Source organism: Entelurus aequoreus, linkage group LG19 (genome assembly GCF_033978785.1).
Source record: "Entelurus aequoreus isolate RoL-2023_Sb linkage group LG19, RoL_Eaeq_v1.1, whole genome shotgun sequence".
Lineage (NCBI taxonomy): Eukaryota > Metazoa > Chordata > Actinopteri > Syngnathiformes > Syngnathidae > Entelurus > Entelurus aequoreus.
In genome coordinates, this window is record NC_084749.1 from 11,958,838 (window position 1) to 11,966,573 (window position 7,736).

Sequence of the window (7,736 nt, forward strand, 5' to 3'; positions counted from 1 at the left end):
CACTCAATTATATTAGCAAAGTCAAATAAACCAAAGACAGAAGACTTTGCATCATTGATTTTATTTTTCACCCCAGGCTAAAAATGTTTGATCTGTAAAGAAAAAAAAATGTTGTAGCCTAGCCAAATACATTCCTTAAGCTCCCATAAATGTTTAACAATGGCAAGTATCAAGGTATTTTTCTGGCCCATAACAAGCAACCCTGTTCCTTGTTTCCAGTTCTGTTAATTTTCCACTGTCTAGAAAGGAAACAGATTGCGGTTCTTATAGGCACAATAACAATGCAAGATGTAAAACTAAGGTAATTGAAATAAGTGGAGGAATTACGCTTTAGTCTAGCAATAGTTGACTACAAGACTAATTAATCACATGACCTCTCACCTGTAGCCCTCCTTTCACTCGTCGCCGTTTTCTGTCCTGCAATCGGTCTTCTTCAGACCTTAGTGATTTAATGACAACATACATTCACTATGAAAACATTCATGTTGGTCTGTTGACCGTGAGTAAAACATTTTTTTTGTGATTTGTGATATTCAAAGCACTTACGGCATGGGGAAGTTCTGCAGGAGAGCGAGACACCACCATCTCCTAATTTGCAGCATGTTTTCCTTTGAAGAAGGAAATGCAGGAAGATGTTAATATCCATCCATCCATCCATTTTCTGCCGCTTATTCCCTTCGGGGTCGCGAGGGGCGCTGGAGCCTATCTCAGCTACAATTGGGCGGAAGGCGGGGTACACCCTGGACAAGTCGCCACCTCATCGCAGAGATGTTAATATGTTGTAAAAAAAATAACACCTTGTACACTAAGCATAATGTGTCACGATTTACACATACCTCTCTGAAATCACAATTGGCCCCCATTACAATGTACAGAGTGTACTGTAAGCCAAGAGGTACTGCTTAATATAATGTCAGGCGTATTCCCAAGGATACATTTTTTTCAATACAAATTAATGTGGTTTTAATGTAGCAAGCAAACATTTTGACAGACAACAGCAATGCTATAACATGCTGATTTGGTCTTACCATCAAAACAAACACGCCACAGTTGTTGGAGCACCCTTGCTTTGTTAGGCCCTGAGGTGTGAACAATGTATTTTAATAAAAGTATGGCAAGAAAATAGTAAAAAGTTAGCAAATGCTATTATGTAATGTCTCTCCTGGACATCATTCACACCAAGCTCTCTCCAGGGGCCAGAAGAGAGGCTGTGAGCAACGTGTCTGTACAAATAATAAGCCAAATAAAAGTCACTCAACTTCAATCAACTTTTGATTGAAAAGCACGCATAAACGCTTGGAACAAAGACTGAACTGAATAAGGAAAAGGTTGGAACTTCAAATCAAAAAGTTTTGGCTCTATTTTGCACATCATTCAAATGAGAAATGTGACATTTCACACTTGATTTTATTTTTCGGTTGTTTCTTTCTACACTAGTAAATGATGACAGTGAGCAGAGACCTCATGGAGACTTCCCTAGTCTCCACAAGTTTTCAGCACACACAGCATACTGGGGACAGAAACTCCAAGACAGCCAGGAACAACTGGTAAAGTTAACTATTGTGCCACTGTTGTTATCTATGAATGTCACTCATATAATCATACATGTATTAAGACTTTGTTTTCTTCCACTAGCTGTCTCATGTCTTGGAGAGATGAGAGTAGAACCAGTCTATTTAGGTTTTTAGGGCACCTCCTGGACTGTGGTAGTTCTGTTTTAAACCACTTGTCCTTTGTTTGTTTTAATTAATGGTTCTGTTTTTATTTGATCTAAAATATTCCATTCCATATTCCAACTATTTTGATTCCTTAAACAGATGGAGACAGAACTATTTATCTTTTTTGAGACGGGCAGTTCTGTTTAAGCCTGTTATGAAAACGTTTTGATTTGAAGTTCCAACCTCTTCCTTATTCAGTTCAGGCTTTGTTCCAAGCGTTTATGCGTGCTTTTCAATCAAAAGTTGATTGAAGTTGAGTGACTTTTATTTGGCTTATTATTTGTACAGACACGTTGCTCACAGCCTCTCTTCTGGCCCCTGGAGAGAGCTTGGTGTGAATGATGTCCAGGTGAGACATTACATAATAGCATTTGCTAACTTTTTACTATTTTCTTGCCATACTTTTATTAAAATACATTGTTCACACCTCAGGGCCTAACAAAGCAAGGGTGCTCCAACAACTGTGGCGTGTTTGTTTTGATGGTAAGACCAAATCAGCATGTTATAGCATTGCTGTTGTCTGTCAAAATGTTTGCTTGCTACATTAAAACCACATTAATTTGTATTGAAAAAAATATATCCTTGGGAATACGCCTGACATTATATTAAGCAGTACCTCTTGGCTTACAGTACACTCTGTTCATTGTAATGGGAGCCAATTGTGATTTCAGAGAGGTATGTGTAAATCGTGACACATTATGCTTAGTGTACAAGGTGTTATTTTTTTTACAACATATTAACATCTCTGCGATGAGGTGGCGACTTGTCCAGGGTGTACCCCGCCTTCCGCCCAATTGTAGCTGAGATAGGCTCCAGCGCCCCTCGTGACCCCGACGGGAATAAGCGGCAGAAAATGGATGGATGGATGGATATTAACATCTTCCTGCATTTCCTTCTTCAAAGGAAAACATGCTGCAAATTAGGAGATGGTGGTGTCTCGCTCTCCTGCAGAACTTCCCCATGCCGTAAGTGCTTTGAATATCACAAATCACAAAAAAAAAATGTTTTACTCACGGTCAACAGACCAACATGAATGTTTTCATAGTGAATGTATGTTGTCATTAAATCACTAAGGTCTGAAGAAGACCGATTGCAGGACAGAAAACGGCGACGAGAGCAAGGAGGGCTACAGGTGTGGTCATGTGATTAATTAGTCTTGTAGTCAACTATTGCTAGACTAAAGCGTAATTCCTCCACTTATTTCAATTACCTTAGTTTTACATCTTGCATTGTTATTGTGCCTATAAGAACGGCAATGTGTTTCCTTTCTAGACAGTGGAAATTTAACAGAACTGGAAACAGGGAACAGGGTTGCTTGTTATGGGCCAGAAAAATACCTTGATACTTGCCATTGTTAAACATTTATGGGAGCTTAAGGAATGTATTTGGCTAGGCTACAACATTTTTTTTTTCTTTACACATCAAACATTTTTAACCTGGGGTGAAAAATAAAATCAATGATGCAAAGTCTTCTGTCTTTGGTTTATTTGACTTAGCTAATATAATTGAGTGTGCAAAATAATATGTGTCTATACTCTTATGGAAATGCTATGGTTTATATATAATTATTATTTTATTTTTTTCATGGTAAATGCTATGGTTATATATATATATATATATATATATATATATATATATATATATATATATATATATATATATATATATATATATATATATATATATATATATATATATATATATTCATGGTAAAAAAAACACATTTGACAAGTTAAAAGTAGGAATGTCTAAGTCTATCAAATACATGTACCTTTTTCCATATTAAGTCATTGTGTTGTGCCGGATCTCCGCCACCAGATGGAGCCCGCGGGCTCAACGTTGAGACCCGCCCACATTGAGGGAAAATAAGCCCCTCCTCGATCCAAGTGCCCCTGGCTGCAGCCCGCAGATCGAGGAGGGGCTTATTTTCCCTCAATGTGGGCGGGTCTCAACGTTGAGCCCGCGGGCTCCATCTGGTGGCGGAGATCCGGCAGCACACATTCTCAAACGTCAATAAAGCTACTTTTAACTTGTCAAATGTATTTTTTTTACCATGAAAAAACAATAAAAAATATATATATATATAAACCATAGTATGAAAAAAGGTTCATGTATTTGATAGACTTAGACATTCCTACTTTTAACTTGTCAAATGTATCTGCCATCTTTTTTGTAGTTTTATTCCTTTTTTATTATCTTCATTATTTTCTGTATTGATCCTACACTATTATTGTGTTTTTTTTGTTACTTCTGATATGGCCTTGCCACGGTTTATTTGCTTATTTATTTATTTATTTTTTGTGTCTTTTTATTTTGTATTGTTTTACATCTGATCAACTTCTGTGACTTTCCTTTTCTTTTTTAAGTGTGAACAGTGGAGAGGTCCTCGAGAGGTGATCTTGGGATCACTTCCTGAGGATCCTTGATGCCGAGGAATGTTCATCCACTATGGTCTGGATAGCCTGTAGCTGATCCTGAGCCAGAGCGGGATGGATGGATATATATATATATATATATATATATATATATATATATATATAAATACAATATCTGGGTATCTTTTCTAATACTGTTTATACTGTAAACCTTGAATTGTTAAAGTTTAAGTGCACCTCTCTCCTCAAGTGTGCATGTGAGTGGGTATGAGTGGATGTGCGATTGTATGAAGGTTTTGCGTGACCAAAGTATGACTGTTAAATGTGATTTTAACTGTAAAATTCAATACAAATATTTGCAAAAAAAAACACAAAAAAAACTTGTCAAATGTATTTTTTTTTACCATGAAAAAACAATTTAAAAAAAATATATATAAACCATAGTATGGAAAAAGGTTCATGTATTTGGTAGACTTAGACATTCCTACTTTTAACTTGTCAAATGTATTTTTTTTTACCATGAAAAAACAATTTAAAAAAATATATATCTAAACCATAGCATTTCCATAAGAGTATAGACACATATTATTTTGCACACTCAATTATATTAGCAAAGTCAAATAAACCAAAGACAGAAGACTTTGCATCATTGATTTTATTTTTCACCCCAGGCTAAAAATGCTTGATCTGTAAAGAAAAAAAAATGTTGTAGCCTAGCCAAATACATTCCTTAAGCTCCCATAAATGTTTAACAATGGCAAGTATCAAGGTATTTTTCTGGCCCATAACAAGCAACCCTGTTCCTTGTTTCCAGTTCTGTTAATTTTCCACTGTCTAGAAAGGAAACAGATTGCGGTTCTTATAGGCACAATATCAATGCAAGATGTAAAACTAAGGTAATTGAAATAAGTGGAGGAATTACGCTTTAGTCTAGCAATAGTTGACTACAAGACTAATTAATCACATGACCTCTCACCTGTAGCCCTCCTTGCACTCGTCGCCATTTTCTGTCCTGCAATCGGTCTTCTTCAGACCTTAGTGATTTAATGACAACATACATTCACTATGAAAACATTCATGTTGGTCTGTTGACCGTGAGTAAAACATTTTTTTTGTGATTTGTGATATTCAAAGCACTTACGGCATGGGGAAGTTCTGCAGGAGAGCGAGACACCACCATCTCCTAATTTGCAGCATGTTTTCCTTTGAAGAAGGAAATGCAGGAAGATGTTAATATCCATCCATCCATCCATATTCTACCGCTTATTCCCTTCGGGGTCGCAAGGGGCGCTGGAGCCTATCTCAGCTACAATTGGGCGGAAGGCGGGGTACACCCTGGACAAGTCGCCACCTCATCGCAGAGATGTTAATATGTTGTAAAAAAAATAACACCTTGTACACTAAGCATAATGTGTCACGATTTACACATACCTCTCTGAAATCACATTTGGCCCCCATTACAATGTACAGAGTGTACTGTAAGCCAAGAGGTACTGCTTAATATAATGTCAGGCGTATTCCCAAGGATACATTTTTTTCAATACAAATGAATGTGGTTTTAATGTAGCAAGCAAACATTTTGACAGACAACAGCAATGCTATAACATGCTGATTTGGTCTTACCATCAAAACAAACACGCCACAGTTGTTGGAGCACCCTTGCTTTGTTAGGCCCTGAGGTGTGAACAATGTATTTTAATAAAAGTATGGCAAGAAAATAGTAAAAAGTTAGCAAATGCTATTATGTAATGTCTCACCTGGACATCATTCACACCAAGTTCTCTCCAGGGGCCAGAAGAGAGGCTGTGAGCAACGTGTCTGTACAAATAATAAGCGAAATAAAAGTCACTCAACTTCAATCAACTTTTGATTGAAAAGCACGCATTAACGCTTGGAACAAAGCCTGAACTGAATAAGGAAGAGGTTGGAACTTCAAATCAAAAAGTTTTGGCTCTATTTTGCACATCATTCAAATGAGAAATGTGACATTTCACACTTGATTTTATTTTTCGGTTGTTGCTTTCTACACTAGTAAATGATGACAGTGAGCAGAGACCTCATGGAGACTTCCCTAGTCTCCACAAGTTTTCAGCACACACTGCATACTGGGGACAGAAACTCCAAGACAGCCAGGAACAACTGGTAAAGTTAACTATTGTGCCACTGTGGTTATCTATGAATGTCACTCATATAATCATACACCTATTAAGACTTTGTTTTCTTCCACTAGCTGTCTCATGTCTTGGAGAGATGAGAGTAGAACCAGTCTATTCAGGTTTTTAGGGCACCTCCTGGACAGTGGTAGTTCTGTTTTAAACCACTTGTCCTTTGTTTGTTTTAATTAATGGTTCTGTTTTTATTTGATCTAAAATATTCCATTCCATATTCCAACTATTTTGATTCCTTAAACAGATGGAAACAGAACTATTTATCTTTTTTGAGACGGGCAGTTCTGTTTAAGCCTGTTATGAAAACTTTTTGATTTGAAGTTCCAACCTCTTCCTTATTCAGTTCAGGCTTTGTTCCAAGCGTTTATGCGTGCTTTTCAATCAAAAGTTGATTGAAGTTGAGTGACTTTTATTTCGCTTATTATTTGTACAGACACGTTGCTCACAGCCTCTCTTCTGGCCCCTGGAGAGAGCTTGGTGTGAATGATGTCCAGGTGAGACATTACATAATAGCATTTGCTAACTTTTTACTATTTTCTTGCCATACTTTTATTAAAATACATTGTTCACACCTCAGGGCCTAACAAAGCAAGGGTGCTCCAACAACTGTGGCGTGTTTGTTTTGATGGTAAGACCAAATCAGCATGTTATAGCATTGCTGTTGTCTGTCAAAATGTTTGCTTGCTACATTAAAACCACATTAATTTGTATTGAAAAAAATGTATCCTTGGGAATACGCCTGACATTATATTAAGCAGTACCTCTTGGCTTACAGTACACTCTGTACATTGTAATGGGGGCCAATTGTGATTTCAGAGAGGTATGTGTAAATCGTGACACATTATGCTTAGTGTACAAGGTGTTATTTTTTTTACAACATATTAACATCTCTGCGATGAGGTGGCGACTTGTCCAGGGTGTACCCCGCCTTCCGCCCAATTGTAGCTGAGATAGGCTCCAGCGCCCCTCGCGACCCCGAAGGGAATAAGCGGTAGAATATGGATGGATGGATGGATATTAACATCTTCCTGCATTTCCTTCTTCAAAGGAAAACATGCTGCAAATTAGGAGATGGTGGTGTCTCGCTCTCCTGCAGAACTTCCCCATGCCGTAAGTGCTCTGAATATCACAAATCACAAAAAAAATGTTTTACTCACGGTCAACAGACCAACATGAATGTTTTCATAGTGAATGTATGTTGTCATTAAATCACTAAGGTCTGAAGAAGACCGATTGCAGGACAGAAAACGGCGACGAGTGCAAGGAGGGCTACAGGTGAGAGGTCATGTGATTAATTAGTCTTGTAGTCAACTATTGCTAGACTAAAGCGTAATTCCTCCACTTATTTCAATTACCTTAGTTTTACATCTTGCATTGTTATTGTGCCTATAAGAACCGCAATCTGTTTCCTTTCTAGACAGTGGAAAATTAACAGAACTGGTATCAAGGAACAGGGTTGCTTGTTATGGGCCAGA